Below are 23,944 nucleotides of genomic sequence, written 5' to 3'. Positions count from 1 at the left end.
CATATCGGAGAGCAGTGGCTTACTTCTCTAAGCAATTGGATACAGCAGCTAAAGGGTGGCCTGGGTGCCTCAGAGCTGTTGCAGCAGTCGTACTGAACATCCAAGAGGCACACAAATTCACCCTAGGCCAGAAAAGAACTGTGCTAGTGTCTCACACAGTGTCTGCAGTGCTAGAGGTAAAAGGTGGGCATTGGCTTTCCCCACAACGGCTCCTGAGATACCAAGCTATCATAGCGGAGCAAGATGATGTAGAGATAGTAGTGGCTAACATTGTCAATCCAGCCTCCTTCCTCAGTAGAAACCAAGGGGAACCAGTGGAACATGACTGCCTGGAGACCATTGAAGCCACCTACTCCAGCTGCCCTGACTTGAAGGACACCCCTCTGGAGAATGCAGAAGTCTCGTTTACTGATGGAAGCAGTTATATCATCAGTGGAAAACGGCACGCCGGGTAGGCAGTTCCAACGTGCAAGGAAGTAATATCATCTGGGCCCCTGCCAACAAATACCTCTGCACAGAAGGCCGAGATAATTGCTCTAACTCGGGCCCTAGAATTGGCAAGAGGGAAAGAAATAAACATATACACGGACTCGAAGTATGCATTTGGAGTAGTGCATGCTCACAGAGCCATTTAGAAAGAGAGAGGACTGCTGAACTCTCAAGGGAAAAATATTAAAGATGCATCAGAAGTACTGCGACTTCTAGAAGCAGTCCAGTTGCCAGAGAAAGTAGCGATCATGCACATTAAGGCACATCAGAAGATCAACTCAGAATTGGAAGAAGGAAACGAGCTGGCAGATAGGGAAGCAAAAGAAGCAGCAAGACGGGCAAATTTCCCCTAAAGGTAAGCCAAGATACAACAAACTAGAAAAAAAATTAATCTATGAGCAAAAAGGAGACTATAACCAAGAGGGATGGGCCACCATAGAAGGAAAATTACTTCTACCCTCCTATTTCTGATGGTCCCTAATAAAGGAAGAACACCAGAAAACCATTGGGGTATTGATGCTCTAGCATAACTAGACATTTACAACTCGACAATGTGACCTTTGCCTCCAGACCAACCCCAAAAATACTCCCAAACCAAAGCTTAGCCAGATTAGGAAGGGTCATGGGCCGGAGCAGCAATGGCAGATAGATTGTACAGAATTGCCAAGAAAAGGGGGGTATAAGTTTTTACTGGTGCTAACAGATACCTTTTCAGGATGGCCAGAAGCATTCCCCACCAGGACTTCTAAAGCTCAAGAAGTAACTAAGGTATTGGTACAAGAAAACATACCACGCTTTAGAGTCCTGGCCACAATCTCCTCAAATAGAGGACCACATTTTATCGTAAAATTAGTGCAACAAGTTAGCCAATACTTGAACATAGACTGAGAACTTCACACCCCATATAACCCACAATCAAGTGGTCAGGTAAAAAAAATGAACCATTTGATCAAACAACAAATTGTACAATTGGGACAAGAAGCTAATTTGTCATGGACTCAATCCCTCCCATTAGCACTACTGCAGATCCGAACCAAACCCAAGACTAAAGAAAAGCTAAACCACTTTGAATTGCTTTATGAAAAACCATATGGGGTGCGAAAGAGAATGTCTACCCAAGACATGTCACTAACCTCCTGTATGTTAAGTCTCTTAACTTGGTGTATCCAGCACCAATCACTAGCTAATAAACACAAGTCATAACTAGTGAAATACGCTGTTTAGAACACTTTATGTCACCCAATTACAATTCTATTAATTTTAGTTACTGTAAGTTTAATGATGTCTACTTTAACACTCATGTAGAATTCGAGGATGTTAAAACACATGGCCAGTCTGACATCACTCTCTAGAACTCCTAGAATCTTACTGAAAGAGGACGGTCATGATAGTAGATCAGAATTTAAATCAAGACCCCTGTAGTAAAAGAATTTACTCTATTTTAAGAAAAGGGGGGACTGAAGCAGAGATTTTTAGAGTTAGGTTAACAAAATGAATGAAGCATTTCTAATTTAGCTTGTAGAGTTATGTGTTGAATTTTCAACCTTTTACTTAAGAAACCTCTGCCTAGTACAAAGGGCATAGGAAAATGCAAATTTCTGAAGCTTCTTGCATAAAGAACAATACCAGAAGAAGGAAAGAACCCAGATAAAGAAGCTCCTCTGTCTCCAAGCCTATCAAGACTGACAGACGTACTCAGAGAAGCACCAAAGGACCAAAAGCGCACGCGCAGAGAGGAAAAGTTCAAAAGTTCAATCATGAGGAAGACCACAATCGTCAGCCTCAGGACCACCAAGAGACCCCCGTACGACCACCACAGCAAACCACGCATGCCCAGAAGGACGTGGACTTACTTAGCATGAGAAGCGAGGACAGGCGGGGCCAGGGGTTGAATATGCATGAAAAAGTTGTGCAATGTTTTGCATATGGAACGACTTTAAGAATAAAAGTGTGGGTCAGACTGAGGCTCGGGGCACAAGTTTTGGAGAGCTATCTCACTTGTGCCGGGCGCTGACATACATACCCACTTCATAACTACCCCAGGTTATGGAGTCTATTGATTTATTCCGCGTATCGTTTCAGAGGTTTCTTCCCTTCGCCAGGCTGCAACGTGCCCGCTACTACCCAGAGCTGGGCAGGAGTGGGCAGAGAGCACGGCCATCTGCCAGCAGGTTGCAGCTTGCCCAGGAAAATGAAGTGTCCTTGGAATGTGCAGCAAATCTTATTTCCTGGCAAGGTCGGGCTAAGTGAGCAGTGCTGGTACACTTTCTCCTTGAGAACTGGAGCGGAAAAGCTTTTCGCTAAGATGTAGGCGACTAGAGAGGCAGAATACGCAGCTCCGCAGCTGGCCGAAAGCAAGTGCCGCTTCCCGGCGTCTTTCGGCAAAAGCGGCGCTTCGGAGCGCACCGCTGCCGCTCCAGTCATCTGTGCGCGAAGTAGCGGCTTCTTCGCCTCCGGCAGCCGGAGATCGCGGTAGCTTACAAGAGGCGAAGAACGAAGCCGCGAAGAAGCCGGCTTGTGTGCGAAGCTCGCACACAGCCGCAGGACGGTGGCTGCCGCTCTCCTGCCTCTTGAATTCACTTCTGGCATGCCAATGGGAGGTGTTCCAGGACAACTTTCCTGGGTTTTCACATAGTCGTCATGCATCCCTCCTTGGAAATTCTTTTTGCTCCCCAGAGGCTCCGAGATGCAGAGAACACGGTGGCAGCTGCTGAAAAGAAGGGCAACTGTGAGTTGGTCAAGAAGCAAGAACATAGGCAGCTGCCTGTGCTTGGCAAGGAGCAGCTGCTGGATTCTTGCAATTGCCTTCAGTGCGCACAGAAGCCCGCTGCTCTGCTGCTTGGTTTTTCGCCTTCAGTCAATTACACACTGCTGAAGTTGAGGCAGGCAGTTCAGCTTTGCTGCTTTTCAGCATCTCAGCTGCCTTTCTGCTCTGTGACAGCTCTCCAGGTTTCTTGCCTTCGCCAGGCTGCAACGTGCCCGCTAGTAGCAAGAACTGGGCAGGAGTGGGCAGAGAGCACGGCCATCTGCCAGCAGGTTGCAGCTTGCCCAGGAAAATGCAGTCTCCTCGGAATGTGCAGCATATCATATTTCCTGGCAAGGTCGGGCTAAGTGAGCAGTGCTGGTACACTTTCTCCTTGAGAACTGGAGCGGAAAAGCTTTTCGCTAAGATGTAGGCGACTAGAGAGGCAGAATACGCAGCTCCGCAGCTGGCCGAAAGCAAGTGCCGCTTCCCGGCGTCTTTCGGCAAAAGCGGCGCTTCGGAGCGCATCGCTGCCGCTCCAGTGATCTGTGCGCGAAGTAGCGGCTTCTTCGCCTCCGGCAGCCGGAGATCGCGGTAGCTTACAAGAGGCGAAGAACGAAGCCGCGAAGAAGCCGGCTTGTGTGCGAAGCTCGCACACAGCCGCAGGACGGTGGCTGCCGCTCTCCTGCCTCTTGAATTCACTTCTGGCATGCCAATGGGAGGTGTTCCAGGACAACTTTCCTGGGTTTTCACATAGTCGTCATGCATCCCTCCTTGGAAATTCTTTTTGCTCCCCAGAGGCTCCGAGATGCAGAGAACACGGTGGCAGCTGCTGAAAAGAAGGGCAACTGTGAGTTGGTCAAGAAGCAAGAACACAGGCAGCTGCCTGTGCTTGGCAAGGAGCAGCTGCTGGATTCTTGCAATTGCCTTCAGTGCGCACAGAAGCCCGCTGCTCTGCTGCTTGGTTTTTCGCCTTCAGTCAATTACACACTGCTGAAGTTGAGGCAGGCAGTTCAGCTTTGCTGCTTTTCAGCATCTCAGCTGCCCTTCTGCTCTGTGACAGCTCTCCAGGTTTCTTGCCTTCGCCAGGCTGCAACGTGCCCGCTAGTAGCAAGAACTGGGCAGGAGTGGGCAGAGAGCACGGCCATCTGCCAGCAGGTTGCAGCTTGCCCAGGAAAATGAAGTGTCCTTGGAATGTGCAGCAAATCTCATTTCCTGGCAAGGTCGGACTAAGTGAGCAGTGCTGGTACACTTTCTCCTTGAGAACTGGAGCGGAAAAGCTTTTCGCTAAGATGTAGGCGACTAGAGAGGCAGAATACGCAGCTCCGCAGCTGGCCGAAAGCAAGTGCCGCTTCCCGGCGTCTTTCGGCAAAAGCGGCTCTCCGGAGCGCACCGCTGCCGCTCCAGTCATCTGTGCGCGAAGTAGCGGCTTCTTCGCCTCCGGCAGCCGGAGATCGCGGTAGCTTACAAGAGGCGAAGAACGAAGCCGCGAAGAAGCCGGCTTGTGTGCGAAACTCGCAGACAGCCGCAGGACGGTGGCTGCCGCTCTCCTGCCTCTTGAATTCACTTCTGGCATGCCAATGGGAGGTGTTCCAGGACAACCTTCCTGAGTTTTTATTTTAGTTTTCATGCATCCCTCCTTGGAAATTCTTGTTGCTCCCCAGAGGCTCCGAGATGCAGAGAACACGGTGGCAGCTGCTGAAAAGAAGGGCAACTGTGAGTTGGTCAAGAAGCAAGAACACAGGCAGCTGCCTGTGCTTGGCGAGGAGCAGCTGCTGGATTCTTGCAATTGCCTTCAGTGCGCACAGAAGCCCGCTGCTCTGCTGCTTGGTTTTTCGCCTTCAGTCAATTACACACTGCTGAAGTTGAGGCAGGCAGTTCAGCTTTGCTGCTTTTCAGCATCTCAGCTGCCTTTCTGCTCTGTGACAGCTCTCCAGGTTTCTTGCCTTCGCCAGGCTGCAACGTGCCCGCTAGTAGCAAGAACTGGGCAGGAGTGGGCAGAGAGCACGGCCATCTGCCAGCAGGTTGCAGCTTGCCCAGGAAAATGAAGTGTCCTTGGAATGTGCAGCAAATCTCATTTCCTGGCAAGGTCGGGCTAAGTGAGCAGTGCTGGTACACTTTCTCCTTGAGAACTGGAGCGGAAAAGCTTTTCGCTAAGATGTAGGCGACTAGAGAGGCAGAATACGCAGCTCCGCAGCTGGCCGAAAGCAAGTGCCGCTTCCCGGCGTCTTTCGGCAAAAGCGGCGCTTCGGAGCGCATCGCTGCCGCTCCAGTGATCTGTGCGCGAAGTAGCGGCTTCTTCGCCTCCGGCAGCCGGAGATCGCGGTAGCTTGCAAGAGGCGAAGAACGAAGCCGCGAAGAAGCCGGCTTGTGTGCGAAACTCGCAGACAGCTGCAGGACAGTGGCTGCCGCTCTCCTGCCTCTTGAATTCACTTCTGGCATGCCAATGGGAGGTGTTCCAGGACAACTTTCCTGGGTTTTGACGTAGTCGTCATGCATCCCTCCTTGGAAATTCTTGTTGCTCCCCAGAGGCTCCGAGATGCAGAGAACACGGTGGCAGCTGCTGAAAAGAAGGGCAACTGTGAGTTGGTCAAGAAGCAAGAACACAGGCAGCTGCCTGTGCTTGGCGAGGAGCAGCTGCTGGATTCTTGCAATTGCCTTCAGTGCGCACAGAAGCCCGCTGCTCTGCTGCTTGGTTTTTCGCCTTCAGTCAATTACACACTGCTGAAGTTGAGGCAGGCTGTTCAGCTTTGCTGCTTTTCAGCATCTCAGCTGCCTTTCTGCTCTGTGACAGCTCTCCAGGTTTCTTGCCTTCGCCAGGCTGCAACGTGCCCGCTAGTAGCAAGAACTGGGCAGGAGTGGATAGAGAGCACGGCCATCTGCCAGCAGGTTGCAGCTTGCCCAGGAAAATGAAGTGTCCTTGGAATGTGCAGCAAATCTCATTTCCTGGCAAGGTCGGGCTAAGTGAGCAGTGCTGGTACACTTTCTCCTTGAGAACTGGAGCGGAAAAGCTTTTCGCTAAGATGTAGGCGACTAGAGAGGCAGAATACGCAGCTCCGCAGCTGGCCGAAAGCAAGTGCCGCTTGCCGGCGTCTTTCGGCAAAAGCGGCTCTCCGGAGCGCATCGCTGCCGCTCCAGTGATCTGTGCGCGAAGTAGCGGCTTCTTCGCCTCCGGCAGCCGGAGATCGCGGTAGCTTACAAGAGGCGAAGAACGAAGCCGCGAAGAAGCCGGCTTGTGTGCGAAACTCGCAGACAGCCGCAGGATGGTGGCTGCCGCTCTCCTGCCTCTTGAATTCACTTCTGGCATGCCAATGGGAGGTGTTCCAGGACAACTTTCCTGGGTTTTCACATAGTCGTCATGCATCCCTCCTTGGAAATTCTTGTTGCTCCCCAGAGGCTCCGAGATGCAGAGAACACGGTGGCAGCTGCTGAAAAGAAGGGCAACTGTGAGTTGGTCAAGAAGCAAGAACACAGGCAGCTGCCTGTGCTTGGCGAGGAGCAGCTGCTGGATTCTTGCAATTGCCTTCAGTGCGCACAGAAGCCCGCTGCTCTGCTGCTTGGTTTTTCGCCTTCAGTCAATTACACACTGCTGAAGTTGAGGCAGGCAGTTCAGCTTTGCTGCTTTTCAGCATCTCAGCTGCCCTTCTGCTCTGTGACAGCTCTCCAGGTTTCTTGCCTTCGCCAGGCTGCAACGTGCCCGCTAGTAGCAAGAACTGGGCAGGAGTGGGCAGAGAGCACGGCCATCTGCCAGCAGGTTGCAGCTTGCCCAGGAAAATGCAGTGTCCTTGGAATGTGCAGCAAATCTCATTTCCTGGCAAGGTCGGGCTAAGTGAGCAGTGCTGGTACACTTTCTCCTTGAGAACTGGAGCGGAAATGCTTTTCGCTAAGATGTAGGCGACTAGAGAGGCAGAATACGCAGCTCCGCAGCTGGCCGAAAGCAAGTGCCGCTTCCCGGCGTCTTTCGGCAAAAGCGGCTCTCCGGAGCGCATCGCTGCCGCTCCAGTGATCTGTGCGCGAAGTAACGGCTTCTTCGCCTCCGGCAGCCGGAGATCGCGGTAGCTTGCAAGAGGCGAAGAACGAAGCCGCGAAGAAGCCGGCTTGTGTGCGAAACTCGCAGACAGCTGCAGGACGGTGGCTGCCGCTCTCCTGCCTCTTGAATTCACTCTTGGCATGCCAATGGGAGGTGTTCCAGGACAACTTTCCTGGGTTTTGACATAGTCGTCATGCATCCCTCCTTGGAAATTCTTGTTGCTCCCCAGAGGCTCCGAGATGCAGAGAACACGGTGGCAGCTGCTGAAAAGAAGGGCAACTGTGAGTTGGTCAAGAAGCAAGAACACAGGCAGCTGCCTGTGCTTGGCGAGGAGCAGCTGCTGGATTCTTGCAATTGCCTTCAGTGCGCACAGAAGCCCGCTGCTCTGCTGCTTGGTTTTTCGCCTTCAGTCAATTACACACTGCTGAAGTTGAGGCAGGCAGTTCAGCTTTGCTGCTTTTCAGCATCTCAGCTGCTTTCTGCTCTTTGACAGCTCTCGAGGTGAAATAGAGATTTTTAGCGTTGGTTTAACAAAATGAATTAAGCATTTCTAGTTTAGCTTGTAGAGTTATGTGTTGAATTTTCAACCTTTTGCTTAAGAAACCTCTGCCTAATAGAAAGGGCAAAGGAAAATGCAAATTTCTGAAGCTTCTTGCATAAAGAACAATACCAGAAGAAGGAAAGAACCCAGATAAAGAAGCTCCTCTGTCTCCAAGCCTATCAAGACTGACAGACGTACTCAGAGAAGCACCAAAGGACCAAAAGCGCACGCGCAGAGAGGAAAAGTTCAAAAGTTCAATCATGAGGAAGACCACAATTTTCAGCCTCAGGACCACCAAGAGACCCCCGTACGACCACCACAGCAAACCACGCATGCCCAGAAGGGCGTGGACTTACTTAGCATGAGAAGCGAGGACAGGCGGGGCCAGGGGTTGAATATGCATGAAAAAGTTGTGCAATGTTTTGCATATGGAACGTCTTTAAGAATAAAAGTGTGGGTCAGACTGAGGCTCGGGGCACAAGTTTTGGAGAGCTATCTCACTTGTGCCGGGCGCTGACATACATACCCACTTCATAACTACCCCAGGTTATGGAGTCTATTGATTTCTTCCGCGTATCGTTTCAGTTGGCGACCACGAAGGGACTGCTCTGCTCACCCGCAGGTCCGGTTGGGAGCAGACACCCTCAGGCGCCACAGGGCTTTTCCCCGGAGGGACTCTGCGCCTCGGCTGTACACTGCGGGGAGCAGACCACGGCCCGTCGACTAGCGGATGAAAGCGGTATGTGTTAATTTATTTTCTTACGGTTGGCACTGATAAGTCGCAAAAAGATGTTTTTGCGCGCAGGTTTGCCTAGGGGCTTGCAAGCAGACCGCCATCGGGGGAGAGGCCGGCGGCGGGAGGACCTCCCCAGCTGATAGCGCGGCTCGGGGAGGGCGAAATCGCGATTTCAGTGTGTGGTGTGTGTCCCGATTGCAGTGTAGTGTGTCTGTTACGTCCGGACGTGCGTGCTTGTGCGTGTGTGTGTATGTGTGAGTGGAACGGTGAAGCGCGGTGCGGCCTTGCTAAGATACAGAGAGGCGGCGCGGTGGTGCTAGAGAGCGCATGCGCAGGGCAGCTCTCAGCCCACACTACCTGATCGTGCGGGTAGTGCGCGCTCTACCCGATAGAGCGGGTGGTGCGCATGCGTGGCACGGGCTGTCTCTGGCGAGCTGGGGGAGTGCGGCGCGGGGCTTAAGTCGGGGCTTGCAAAGGTGCTTTAGGCGCGGCCCAGCTGATAGCGCAGCGGGCGCGCGGGCACAAGCCGCGGTTTGAGGAGCTGCTTTGAACGCCGCTAGCTGATAGCGCAGCTAGTGGGAGCGTGGTACAAGCTAGGAGTTACAAGCACCGCTTACAAGCATCGCTAGTTGGTAAAAAGCTTGCAAAAGTAGCCGGCGAGCCCGGCTGGGCTAAGAGTTAAGTGTTTGTTATACAATAGCACTGCCCTTCAGTGTTAAAAGCTGTCACTGGTGCAGGAGGAGGGGTTGGGGAAGGCAGTCTAGGGTTGCCATGGGAAACAGCAGTTGTATGAGTTCTCCACCCCCTTTTGGAAGAGAATTGTACCCTCCCCCTGTCCTGTCAGTTATTGTTCAAGTCTGCCCCTTAGCCTAGAATCTTCTCTGTTCCACGTTTTCCCTTTGGTTCTTCCACCAAGAACACTCCTTTCCCTTTTCCCCACTGGTTAATGTTATATTTCCCCTCCCTTTAGCCTTCTCCCGATTGTACCCTCGAATGCTAAACCCTCCTACCCCTACGCAGTAAAAGAATCCTCAGCCCGCCCTTCGGGGCTCTCGGAATCTGCCTCCCTTCTGCTTCGTTGTCTCCCTGTTTGCCCCTTCTGCGACCCTTCAATCAACGAGCAGGATTTCAGCAGCCCGAGTGTCCCTCCCGTTCTTCTGGTGGACCCTCAGATGTACCAGCTATCTGAGCTTCGTGCCGAGTGGCTAAAAGCCCCCACGGCTCGGCAACTGGGAGATCCTTTGCATTACAGGGCGAATAAAGGGGGGATGAATGTGTGTGAATGAGAGGCTGTAAGAGCCCGTCTGAAGCCCCTCATTTTCCATTCTGCCTTCCGATTGCCACAAGAAAGAATCCCTTCCCCCACTGTAGTTCCGGCTTAGAACAGGACACAGCACAGGTGGGACCACTGAACCGTCATGCTGGCTGTTCCCAACAAGGCCTGGTAAGAACTTGGCAAGGAGTTGGCAAGGACTTGGCAAAGACCTGACATGGAGCCAGCACGGGACAGCCTGATGCGCAGCCTGCTTCTAATCTCCGTTCTTAAGCCAAATGAACTTTTGGGGTGACTCTCGCGGTCCTTCATTGAAGACCCCTCATCTGCCTCGTTACCACTGTGACAAAGAAAGAATGAGAACCCTCCTCCCAAGGACTGAGACTGAGACCCCTGCTATAGGGAGGAGGGGAAATTGGTGCTCTGACCACTAATGACATGACCTGTTTCCCTTCAGTGATTCAAATGGACTTATTCTTCATTGGATTCGTCTTGCTTTGGTGGTTTCTGTGGACTCACCCGTTCCCTCGGGGCGATTACAATGGACTTTCATTATTACACTTGTTCCCCCCCTCTCTCCTCTGTGGATTATAACTGGAGCCCCGAGTCGACCAGAACTTCGAAGACTCCCCCGACACGACAGACGGATCCCCATCGTCCGGAGCACTGAGGATCTCGCCTGTGTTGGTAGCTATTCCCATATCCCTCTTCTCTCTCTAACCTTTTATCTCCTTTCAGATCCCCACTATCGCGTTTACTGTTTTGGCCCCTACTAAAGGTGCATTTGTTGTGATTAACTGATAGTCCCTTGTTGTTTGCCTTTGTTGCACTTTTGGGATCGGTGAAAAGAACCATCACGACACCCCGCCATAAGCGGATCGTGACAGAGGCGGGCTGGTTACCCCAGACCTGCTAAGCGAGAGCGACAGTCTCCCATGCTGCGTTTCCGTCTTTTTCGCGAGAAAAGCGGCCAGTAAAGAGACGAAGCGAGTAATAAAAAGAGTGAGAGAACCCCCCCTGGGACTGGGTCTCAGAGAAAGAGTGGGACCCCTTAGTGGGGGGGGGGGGGGGGGGGAGTAAAAGGTAATTAATTAGAAAAAAAAAATGAATTAAAAGGTAAAAAGAGGGTTTTCTTGGCATAATCTATTGGGGAAAAATAAAAGGTAAAATGTGTAGGAGGGGCCCCTAAAAATTCTGCTGGATTGAGGGATAAGAATGCCCAAGAACATCCAAGATCAAACCTGCTGGATTGAGGGATTAATATTCCAAGAGCATCCAGGGTTGATTCAAACCTGCTGGATTGAGGGATTAATGTTCCAAGAGCATCCAGGGTTAAGTCAAACCTGCTGGGTTGAGGGATTAACATTGCAAGAGCACCCAGAATTAAGTTTGCTGGGTTGTTGAGAGCAGCCAAGATTGAGTAAAAATTTTGCCAGTTTGAAGAGAAGTCTGACAGGATCTAGAGTTGGGAACCACACAGCTAGATTGAGGGGTATCCAAGAACACTGGGACTAGCCAGGGACACCTAAAAGTGTAATAGGTGTGTTGAAAAAGAAAAGGTACCTTGTTGTTGTGGTTGTTTTGTTATGTGTAAGAGTAAGTAAAATAAAGTTAAGTGAATGTAGACGAAGGAAAGTATATGTATGCATCCTGCCCTGTTAAGCAGCCTCACTGTGCTTCCCTGCTGTCACCAACAAACACAAGTTACGAACCCTCAGAACTAAAAAGTTCAATCAAATATTGCTTCCATTGATGACCATGATATTGTCTATAATACCTTGTTCCAACTTATGTTATGTAAGTGTTAATACCCCTATCCTACCAGTTGGTAAACCTGATGGGTCATACCGGTTAGTACAGGATCTGCGGGCCATAAACAAGGTCACTGAGGATCTGTATCCTGTCGTGGCCAATCCCTACACGTTATTAACTTGCTTAACAGCCGAGCTAACTTGGTTTACCGTTTTAGATTGAAAAGATGCCTTCTTTTGCCTTCCTATCCACGAAGCCAGAAAATTTTTGCATTTGAATGGGAAAATCCTAAGAGCGGGCCAAGAACTCAACTGACATGGACCAGACTCCCACAAGGATTCAAAAACTCACCCACTTTGTTTGGAGAACAACTTGCAAAAGAATTAGAGACCTGAGAAGCCCCTCCAGAGGAAGGGAAGTTGCTAGAGTACGTAGATGACATCCTGATAGCCACACGGACAAGGGAAGCATGCACGGCCTGGACGATAAGCCTCTTGAACTTTTTGGGGCTCCAAGGGTACCGAGTATCAAAGAAAAAAGCCCAAGTAGTAAAACAGAAAGTAACTTATCTGGGCTACGAAGTCAGTGCTAGACAACGTACCTTGGGCCAAAGCCGGAAGGAGGCAATATGCCAGAGCCCAAAACCTCAGACTGTAAAGGAACTACGAACTTTCCTGAGGATGACAGGGTGGTGCAGGTTATGGATCTATAACTATGGACTGTTTGTTAAGCCCTTCTATGAACTGATTGCAACTGAAAGCAGGAACATCCAAGAGACAAAGGAAGCTACGCAAGCTTTCAACCAGCTGAAAAAAGCCCTCATGTCAGCTCCAGCCCTGAGATTGCCGGACGTGAGTAAGCCTTTCCTTTTATTCTCCCATGAGAAGCAAGGAATCGCCTTAGGAATACTAGCACAGGACCTGGGCCCATATCGGAGAGCAGTGGCTTACTTCTCTAAGCAATTGGATACAGCAGCTAAAGGGTGGCCTGGGTGCCTCAGAGCTGTTGCAGCAGTCGTACTGAACATCCAAGAGGCACACAAATTCACCCTAGGCCAGAAAAGAACTGTGCTAGTGTCTCACACAGTGTCTGCAGTGCTAGAGGTAAAAGGTGGGCATTGGCTTTCCCCACAACGGCTCCTGAGATACCAAGCTATCATAGCGGAGCAAGATGATGTAGAGATAGTAGTGGCTAACATTGTCAATCCAGCCTCCTTCCTCAGTAGAAACCAAGGGGAACCAGTGGAACATGACTGCCTGGAGACCATTGAAGCCACCTACTCCAGCTGCCCTGACTTGAAGGACACCCCTCTGGAGAATGCAGAAGTCTCGTTTACTGATGGAAGCAGTTATATCATCAGTGGAAAACGGCACGCCGGGTAGGCAGTTCCAACGTGCAAGGAAGTAATATCATCTGGGCCCCTGCCAACAAATACCTCTGCACAGAAGGCCGAGATAATTGCTCTAACTCGGGCCCTAGAATTGGCAAGAGGGAAAGAAATAAACATATACACGGACTCGAAGTATGCATTTGGAGTAGTGCATGCTCACAGAGCCATTTAGAAAGAGAGAGGACTGCTGAACTCTCAAGGGAAAAATATTAAAGATGCATCAGAAGTACTGCGACTTCTAGAAGCAGTCCAGTTGCCAGAGAAAGTAGCGATCATGCACATTAAGGCACATCAGAAGATCAACTCAGAATTGGAAGAAGGAAACGAGCTGGCAGATAGGGAAGCAAAAGAAGCAGCAAGACGGGCAAATTTCCCCTAAAGGTAAGCCAAGATACAACAAACTAGAAAAAAAATTAATCTATGAGCAAAAAGGAGACTATAACCAAGAGGGATGGGCCACCATAGAAGGAAAATTACTTCTACCCTCCTATTTCTGATGGTCCCTAATAAAGGAAGAACACCAGAAAACCATTGGGGTATTGATGCTCTAGCATAACTAGACATTTACAACTCGACAATGTGACCTTTGCCTCCAGACCAACCCCAAAAATACTCCCAAACCAAAGCTTAGCCAGATTAGGAAGGGTCATGGGCCGGAGCAGCAATGGCAGATAGATTGTACAGAATTGCCAAGAAAAGGGGGGTATAAGTTTTTACTGGTGCTAACAGATACCTTTTCAGGATGGCCAGAAGCATTCCCCACCAGGACTTCTAAAGCTCAAGAAGTAACTAAGGTATTGGTACAAGAAAACATACCACGCTTTAGAGTCCTGGCCACAATCTCCTCAAATAGAGGACCACATTTTATCGTAAAATTAGTGCAACAAGTTAGCCAATACTTGAACATAGACTGAGAACTTCACACCCCATATAACCCACAATCAAGTGGTCAGGTAAAAAAAATGAACCATTTGATCAAACAACAAATTGTACAATTGGGACAAGAAGCTAATTTGTCATGGACTCAATCCCTCCCATTAGCACTACTGCAGATCCGAACCAAACCCAAGACTAAAGAAAAGCTAAACCACTTTGAATTGCTTTATGAAAAACCATATGGGGTGCGAAAGAGAATGTCTACCCAAGACATGTCACTAACCTCCTGTATGTTAAGTCTCTTAACTTGGTGTATCCAGCACCAATCACTAGCTAATAAACACAAGTCATAACTAGTGAAATACGCTGTTTAGAACACTTTATGTCACCCAATTACAATTCTATTAATTTTAGTTACTGTAAGTTTAATGATGTCTACTTTAACACTCATGTAGAATTCGAGGATGTTAAAACACATGGCCAGTCTGACATCACTCTCTAGAACTCCTAGAATCTTACTGAAAGAGGACGGTCATGATAGTAGATCAGAATTTAAATCAAGACCCCTGTAGTAAAAGAATTTACTCTATTTTAAGAAAAGGGGGGACTGAAGCAGAGATTTTTAGAGTTAGGTTAACAAAATGAATGAAGCATTTCTAATTTAGCTTGTAGAGTTATGTGTTGAATTTTCAACCTTTTACTTAAGAAACCTCTGCCTAGTACAAAGGGCATAGGAAAATGCAAATTTCTGAAGCTTCTTGCATAAAGAACAATACCAGAAGAAGGAAAGAACCCAGATAAAGAAGCTCCTCTGTCTCCAAGGCTATCAAGACTGACAGACGTACTCAGATAAGCACCAAAGGACCAAAAGCGCACGCGCAGAGAGGAAAAGTTCAAAAGTTCAATCATGAGGAAGACCACAATCGTCAGCCTCAGGACCACCAAGAGACCCCCGTACGACCACCACAGCAAACCACGCATGCCCAGAAGGACGTGGACTTACTTAGCATGAGAAGCGAGGACAGGCGGGGCCAGGGGTTGAATATGCATGAAAAAGTTGTGCAATGTTTTGCATATGGAACGACTTTAAGAATAAAAGTGTGGGTCAGACTGAGGCTCGGGGCACAAGTTTTGGAGAGCTATCTCACTTGTGCCGGGCGCTGACATACATACCCACTTCATAACTACCCCAGGTTATGGAGTCTATTGATTTCTTCCGCGTATCGTTTCAGAGGTTTCTTCCCTTCGCCAGGCTGCAACGTGCCCGCTAGTAGCAAGAACTGGGCAGGAGTGGGCAGAGAGCACGGCCATCTGCCAGCAGGTTGCAGCTTGCCCAGGAAAATGAAGTGTCCTTGGAATGTGCAGCAAATCTTATTTCCTGGCAAGGTCGGGCTAAGTGAGCAGTGCTGGTACACTTTCTCCTTGAGAACTGGAGCGGAAAAGCTTTTCGCTAAGATGTAGGCGACTAGAGAGGCAGAATACGCAGCTCCGCAGCTGGCCGAAAGCAAGTGCCGCTTCCCGGCGTCTTTCGGCAAAAGCGGCGCTTCGGAGCGCACCGCTGCCGCTCCAGTCATCTGTGCGCGAAGTAGCGGCTTCTTCGCCTCCGGCAGCCGGAGATCGCGGTAGCTTACAAGAGGCGAAGAACGAAGCCGCGAAGAAGCCGGCTTGTGTGCGAAGCTCGCACACAGCCGCAGGACGGTGGCTGCCGCTCTCCTGCCTCTTGAATTCACTTCTGGCATGCCAATGGGAGGTGTTCCAGGACAACTTTCCTGGGTTTTGACATAGTCGTCATGCATCCCTCCTTGGAAATTCTTTTTGCTCCCCAGAGGCTCCGAGATGCAGAGAACACGGTGGCAGCTGCTGAAAAGAAGGGCAACTGTGAGTTGGTCAAGAAGCAAGAACATAGGCAGCTGCCTGTGCTTGGCAAGGAGCAGCTGCTGGATTCTTGCAATTGCCTTCAGTGCGCACAGAAGCCCGCTGCTCTGCTGCTTGGTTTTTCGCCTTCAGTCAATTACACACTGCTGAAGTTGAGGCAGGCAGTTCAGCTTTGCTGCTTTTCAGCATCTCAGCTGCCTTTCTGCTCTGTGACAGCTCTCCAGGTTTCTTGCCTTCGCCAGGCTGCAACGTGCCCGCTAGTAGCAAGAACTGGGCAGGAGTGGGCAGAGAGCACGGCCATCTGCCAGCAGGTTGCAGCTTGCCCAGGAAAATGCAGTGTCCTTGGAATGTGCAGCAAATCTCATTTCCTGGCAAGGTCGGGCTAAGTGAGCAGTGCTGGTACACTTTCTCCTTGAGAACTGGAGCGGAAAAGCTTTTCGCTAAGATGTAGGCGACTAGAGAGGCAGAATACGCAGCTCCGCAGCTGGCCGAAATCAAGTGCCGCTTCCCGGCGTCTTTCGGCAAAAGCGGCTCTCCGGAGCGCATCGCTGCCGCTCCAGTGATCTGTGCGCGAAGTAGCGGCTTCTTCGCCTCCGGCAGCCGGAGATCGCGGTAGCTTACAAGAGGTGAAGAACGAAGCCGCGAAGAAGCCGGCTTGTGTGCGAAACTCGCAGACAGCCGCAGGACGGTGGCTGCCGCTCTCCTGCCTCTTGAATTCACTTCTGGCATGCCAATGGGAGGTGTTCCAGGACAACTTTCCTGGGTTTTTATTTTAGTTTTCATGCATCCCTCCTTGGAAATTCTTGTTGCTCCCCAGAGGCTCCGAGATGCAGAGAACACGGTGGCAGCTGCTGAAAAGAAGGGCAACTGTGAGTTGGTCAAGAAGCAAGAACACAGGCAGCTGCCTGTGCTTGGCAAGGAGCAGCTGCTGGATTCTTGCAATTGCCTTCAGTGCGCACAGAAGCCCGCTGCTCTGCTGCTTGGTTTTTCGCCTTCAGTCAATTACACACTGCTGAAGTTGAGGCAGGCAGTTCAGCTTTGCTGCTTTTCAGCATCTCAGCTGCCTTTCTGCTCTGTGACAGCTCTCCAGGTTTCTTGCCTTCGCCAGGCTGCAACGTGCCCGCTAGTACCAAGAACTGGGCAGGAGTGGGCAGAGAGCACGGCCATCTGCCAGCAGGTTGCAGCTTGCCCAGGAAAATGCAGTCTCCTCGGAATGTGCAGCATATCATATTTCCTGGCAAGGTCGGGCTAAGTGAGCAGTGCTGGTACACTTTCTCCTTGAGAACTGGAGCGGAAAAGCTTTTCGCTAAGATGTAGGCGACTAGAGAGGCAGAATACGCAGCTCCGCAGCTGGCCGAAAGCAAGTGCCGCTTCCCGGCGTCTTTCGGCAAAAGCGGCGCTTCGGAGCGCATCGCTGCCGCTCCAGTGATCTGTGCGCGAAGTAGCCGCTTCTTCGCCTCCGGCAGCCGGAGATCGCGCTAGCTTGCAAGAGGCGAAGAACGAAGCCGCGAAGAAGCCGGCTTGTGTGCGAAACTCGCAGACAGCTGCAGGACGGTGGCTGCTGCTCTCCTGCCTCTTGAATTCACTTCTGGTATGCCAATGGGAGGTGTTCCAGGACAACCTTCCTGAGTTTTTATTTTAGTTTTCATGCATCCCTCCTTGGAAATTCTTGTTGCTCCCCAGAGTCTCCGAGATGCAGAGAACACGGTGGCAGCTGCTGAAAAGAAGGGCAACTGTGAGTTGGTCAAGAAGCAAGAACACAGGCAGCTGCCTGTGCTTGGCGAGGAGCAGCTGCTGGATTCTTGCAATTGCCTTCAGTGCGCACAGAAGCCCGCTGCTCTGCTGCTTGGTTTTTCGCCTTCAGTCAATTACACACTGCTGAAGTTGAGGCAGGCAGTTCAGCTTTGCTGCTTTTCAGCATCTCAGCTGCTTTCTGCTCTTTGACAGCTCTCGAGGTGAAATAGAGATTTTTAGCGTTGGTTTAACAAAATGAATTAAGCATTTCTAGTTTAGCTTGTAGAGTTATGTGTTGAATTTTCAACCTTTTGCTTAAGAAACCTCTGCCTAATAGAAAGGGCAAAGGAAAATGCAAATTTCTGAAGCTTCTTGCATAAAGAACAATACCAGAAGAAGGAAAGAACCCAGATAAAGAAGCTCCTCTGTCTCCAAGCCTATCAAGACTGACAGACGTACTCAGAGAAGCACCAAAGGACCAAAAGCGCACGCGCAGAGAGGAAAAGTTCAAAAGTTCAATCATGAGGAAGACCACAATTTTCAGCCTCAGGACCACCAAGAGACCCCCGTACGACCACCACAGCAAACCACGCATGCCCAGAAGGGCGTGGACTTACTTAGCATGAGAAGCGAGGACAGGCGGGGCCAGGGGTTGAATATGCATGAAAAAGTTGTGCAATGTTTTGCATATGGAACGACTTTAAGAATAAAAGTGTGGGTCAGACTGAGGCTCGGGGCACAAGTTTTGGAGAGCTATCTCACTTGTGCCGGGCGCTGACATACATACCCACTTCATAACTACCCCAGGTTATGGAGTCTATTGATTTCTTCCGCGTATCGTTTCAGTTGGCGACCACGAAGGGACTGCTCTGCTCACCCGCAGGTCCGGTTGGGAGCAGACACCCTCAGGCGCCACAGGGCTTTTCCCCGGAGGGACTCTGCGCCTCGGCTGTACACTGCGGGGAGCAGACCACGGCCCGTCGACTAGCGGATGAAAGCGGTATGTGTTAATTTATTTTCTTACGGTTGGCACTGATAAGTCGCAAAAAGATGTTTTTGCGCGCAGGTTTGCCTAGGGGCTTGCAAGCAGACCGCCATCGGGGGAGAGGCCGGCGGCGGGAGGACCTCCCCAGCTGATAGCGCGGCTCGGGGAGGGCGAAATCGCGATTTCAGTGTGTGGTGTGTGTCCCGATTGCAGTGTAGTGTGTCTGTTACGTCCGGACGTGCGTGCTTGTGCGTGTGTGTGTATGTGTGAGTGGAACGGTGAAGCGCGGTGCGGCCTTGCTAAGATACAGAGAGGCGGCGCGGTGGTGCTAGAGAGCGCATGCGCAGGGCAGCTCTCAGCCCACACTACCTGATCGTGCGGGTAGTGCGCGCTCTACCCGATAGAGCGGGTGGTGCGCATGCGTGGCACGGGCTGTCTCTGGCGAGCTGGGGGAGTGCGGCGCGGGGCTTAAGTCGGGGCTTGCAAAGGTGCTTTAGGCGCGGCCCAGCTGATAGCGCAGCGGGCGCGCGGGCACAAGCCGCGGTTTGAGGAGCTGCTTTGAACGCCGCTAGCTGATAGCGCAGCTAGTGGGAGCGTGGTACAAGCTAGGAGTTACAAGCACCGCTTACAAGCATCGCTAGTTGGTAAAAAGCTTGCAAAAGTAGCCGGCGAGCCCGGCTGGGCTAAGAGTTAAGTGTTTGTTATACAATAGCACTGCCCTTCAGTGTTAAAAGCTGTCACTGGTGCAGGAGGAGGGGTTGGGGAAGGCAGTCTAGGGTTGCCATGGGAAACAGCAGTTGTATGAGTTCTCCACCCCCTTTTGGAAGAGAATTGTACCCTCCCCCTGTCCTGTCAGTTATTGTTCAAGTCTGCCCCTTAGCCTAGAATCTTCTCTGTTCCACGTTTTCCCTTTGGTTCTTCCACCAAGAACACTCCTTTCCCTTTTCCCCACTGGTTAATGTTATATTTCCCCTCCCTTTAGCCTTCTCCCGATTGTACCCTCGAATGCTAAACCCTCCTACCCCTACGCAGTTAAAAGAATCCTCACCCCGCCCTTCGGGGCTCTCGGAATCTGCCTCCCTTCTGCTTCGTTGTCTCCCTGTTTGCCCCTTCTGCGACCCTTCAATCAACGAGCAGGATTTCAGCAGCCCGAGTGTCCCTCCCGTTCTTCTGGTGGACCCTCAGATGTACCAGCTATCCGAGCTTCGTGCCGAGTGGCTAAAAGCCCCCACGGCTCGGCAACTGGGAGATCCTTTGCATTACAGGGCGAATAAAGGGGGGATGAATGTGTGTGAATGAGAGGCTGTAAGAGCCCGTCTGAAGCCCCTCATTTTCCATTCTGCCTTCCGATTGCCACAAGAAAGAATCCCTTCCCCCACTGTAGTTCCGGCTTAGAACAGGACACAGCACAGGTGGGACCACTGAACCGTCATGCTGGCTGTTCCCAACAAGGCCTGGTAAGAACTTGGCAAGGAGTTGGCAAGGACTTGGCAAAGACCTGACATGGAGCCAGCACGGGACAGCCTGATGCGCAGCCTGCTTCTAATCTCCGTTCTTAAGCCAAATGAACTTTTGGGGTGACTCTCGCGGTCCTTCATTGAAGACCCCTCATCTGCCTCGTTACCACTGTGACAAAGAAAGAATGAGAACCCTCCTCCCAAGGACTGAGACTGAGACCCCTGCTATAGGGAGGAGGGGAAATTGGTGCTCTGACCACTAATGACATGACCTGTTTCCCTTCAGTGATTCAAATGGACTTATTCTTCATTGGATTCGTCTTGCTTTGGTGGTTTCTGTGGACTCACCCGTTCCCTCGGGGCGATTACAATGGACTTTCATTATTACACTTGTTCCCCCCCTCTCTCCTCTGTGGATTATAACTGGAGCCCCGAGTCGACCAGAACTTCGAAGACTCCCCCGACACGACAGACGGATCCCCATCGTCCGGAGCACTGAGGATCTCGCCTGTGTTGGTAGCTATTCCCATATCCCTCTTCTCTCTCTAACCTTTTATCTCCTTTCAGATCCCCACTATCGCGTTTACTGTTTTGGCCCCTACTAAAGGTGCATTTGTTGTGATTAACTGATAGTCCCTTGTTGTTTGCCTTTGTTGCACTTTTGGGATCGGTGAAAAGAACCATCACGACACCCCGCCATAAGCGGATCGTGACAGAGGCGGGCTGGTTACCCCAGACCTGCTAAGCGAGAGCGACAGTCTCCCATGCTGCGTTTCCGTCTTTTTCGCGAGAAAAGCGGCCAGTAAAGAGACGAAGCGAGTAATAAAAAGAGTGAGAGAACCCCCCCTGGGACTGGGTCTCAGAGAAAGAGTGGGACCCCTTAGTGGGGGGGGGGGGGGGGGGGGAGTAAAAGGTAATTAATTAGAAAAAAAAAATGAATTAAAAGGTAAAAAGAGGGTTTTCTTGGCATAATCTATTGGGGAAAAATAAAAGGTAAAATGTGTAGGAGGGGCCCCTAAAAATTCTGCTGGATTGAGGGATAAGAATGCCCAAGAACATCCAAGATCAAACCTGCTGGATTGAGGGATTAATATTCCAAGAGCATCCAGGGTTGATTCAAACCTGCTGGATTGAGGGATTAATGTTCCAAGAGCATCCAGGGTTAAGTCAAACCTGCTGGGTTGAGGGATTAACATTGCAAGAGCACCCAGAATTAAGTTTGCTGGGTTGTTGAGAGCAGCCAAGATTGAGTAAAAATTTTGCCAGTTTGAAGAGAAGTCTGACAGGATCTAGAGTTGGGAACCACACAGCTAGATTGAGGGGTATCCAAGAACACTGGGACTAGCCAGGGACACCTAAAAGTGTAATAGGTGTGTTGAAAAAGAAAAGGTACCTTGTTGTTGTGGTTGTTTTGTTATGTGTAAGAGTAAGTAAAATAAAGTTAAGTGAATGTAGACGAAGGAAAGTATATGTATGCATCCTGCCCTGTTAAGCAGCCTCACTGTGCTTCCCTGCTGTCACCAACAAACACAAGTTACGAACCCTCAGAACTAAAAAGTTCAATCAAATATTGCTTCCATTGATGACCATGATATTGTCTATAATACCTTGTTCCAACTTATGTTATGTAAGTGTTAATACCCCTATCCTACCAGTTGGTAAACCTGATGGGTCATACCGGTTAGTACAGGATCTGCGGGCCATAAACAAGGTCACTGAGGATCTGTATCCTGTCGTGGCCAATCCCTACACGTTATTAACTTGCTTAACAGCCGAGCTAACTTGGTTTACCGTTTTAGATTGAAAAGATGCCTTCTTTTGCCTTCCTATCCACGAAGCCAGAAAATTTTTGCATTTGAATGGGAAAATCCTAAGAGCGGGCCAAGAACTCAACTGACATGGACCAGACTCCCACAAGGATTCAAAAACTCACCCACTTTGTTTGGAGAACAACTTGCAAAAGAATTAGAGACCTGAGAAGCCCCTCCAGAGGAAGGGAAGTTGCTAGAGTACGTAGATGACATCCTGATAGCCACACGGACAAGGGAAGCATGCACGGCCTGGACGATAAGCCTCTTGAACTTTTTGGGGCTCCAAGGGTACCGAGTATCAAAGAAAAAAGCCCAAGTAGTAAAACAGAAAGTAACTTATCTGGGCTACGAAGTCAGTGCTAGACAACGTACCTTGGGCCAAAGCCGGAAGGAGGCAATATGCCAGAGCCCAAAACCTCAGACTGTAAAGGAACTACGAACTTTCCTGAGGATGACAGGGTGGTGCAGGTTATGGATCTATAACTATGGACTGTTTGTTAAGCCCTTCTATGAACTGATTGCAACTGAAAGCAGGAACATCCAAGAGACAAAGGAAGCTACGCAAGCTTTCAACCAGCTGAAAAAAGCCCTCATGTCAGCTCCAGCCCTGAGATTGCCGGACGTGAGTAAGCCTTTCCTTTTATTCTCCCATGAGAAGCAAGGAATCGCCTTAGGAATACTAGCACAGGACCTGGGCCCATATCGGAGAGCAGTGGCTTACTTCTCTAAGCAATTGGATACAGCAGCTAAAGGGTGGCCTGGGTGCCTCAGAGCTGTTGCAGCAGTCGTACTGAACATCCAAGAGGCACACAAATTCACCCTAGGCCAGAAAAGAACTGTGCTAGTGTCTCACACAGTGTCTGCAGTGCTAGAGGTAAAAGGTGGGCATTGGCTTTCCCCACAACGGCTCCTGAGATACCAAGCTATCATAGCGGAGCAAGATGATGTAGAGATAGTAGTGGCTAACATTGTCAATCCAGCCTCCTTCCTCAGTAGAAACCAAGGGGAACCAGTGGAACATGACTGCCTGGAGACCATTGAAGCCACCTACTCCAGCTGCCCTGACTTGAAGGACACCCCTCTGGAGAATGCAGAAGTCTCGTTTACTGATGGAAGCAGTTATATCATCAGTGGAAAACGGCACGCCGGGTAGGCAGTTCCAACGTGCAAGGAAGTAATATCATCTGGGCCCCTGCCAACAAATACCTCTGCACAGAAGGCCGAGATAATTGCTCTAACTCGGGCCCTAGAATTGGCAAGAGGGAAAGAAATAAACATATACACGGACTCGAAGTATGCATTTGGAGTAGTGCATGCTCACAGAGCCATTTAGAAAGAGAGAGGACTGCTGAACTCTCAAGGGAAAAATATTAAAGATGCATCAGAAGTACTGCGACTTCTAGAAGCAGTCCAGTTGCCAGAGAAAGTAGCGATCATGCACATTAAGGCACATCAGAAGATCAACTCAGAATTGGAAGAAGGAAACGAGCTGGCAGATAGGGAAGCAAAAGAAGCAGCAAGACGGGCAAATTTCCCCTAAAGGTAAGCCAAGATACAACAAACTAGAAAAAAAATTAATCTATGAGCAAAAAGGAGACTATAACCAAGAGGGATGGGCCACCATAGAAGGAAAATTACTTCTACCCTCCTATTTCTGATGGTCCCTAATAAAGGAAGAACACCAGAAAACCATTGGGGTATTGATGCTCTAGCATAACTAGACATTTACAACTCGACAATGTGACCTTTGCCTCCAGACCAACCCCAAAAATACTCCCAAACCAAAGCTTAGCCAGATTAGGAAGGGTCATGGGCCGGAGCAGCAATGGCAGATAGATTGTACAGAATTGCCAAGAAAAGGGGGGTATAAGTTTTTACTGGTGCTAACAGATACCTTTTCAGGATGGCCAGAAGCATTCCCCACCAGGACTTCTAAAGCTCAAGAAGTAACTAAGGTATTGGTACAAGAAAACATACCACGCTTTAGAGTCCTGGCCACAATCTCCTCAAATAGAGGACCACATTTTATCGTAAAATTAGTGCAACAAGTTAGCCAATACTTGAACATAGACTGAGAACTTCACACCCCATATAACCCACAATCAAGTGGTCAGGTAAAAAAAATGAACCATTTGATCAAACAACAAATTGTACAATTGGGACAAGAAGCTAATTTGTCATGGACTCAATCCCTCCCATTAGCACTACTGCAGATCCGAACCAAACCCAAGACTAAAGAAAAGCTAAACCAC

The sequence above is a fragment of the Vidua macroura genome, chromosome 12 (assembly GCF_024509145.1).
Source record: "Vidua macroura isolate BioBank_ID:100142 chromosome 12, ASM2450914v1, whole genome shotgun sequence".
Taxonomy (NCBI): Eukaryota; Metazoa; Chordata; class Aves; order Passeriformes; family Viduidae; genus Vidua; species Vidua macroura.
This window is presented reverse-complemented; position numbering follows the sequence as displayed.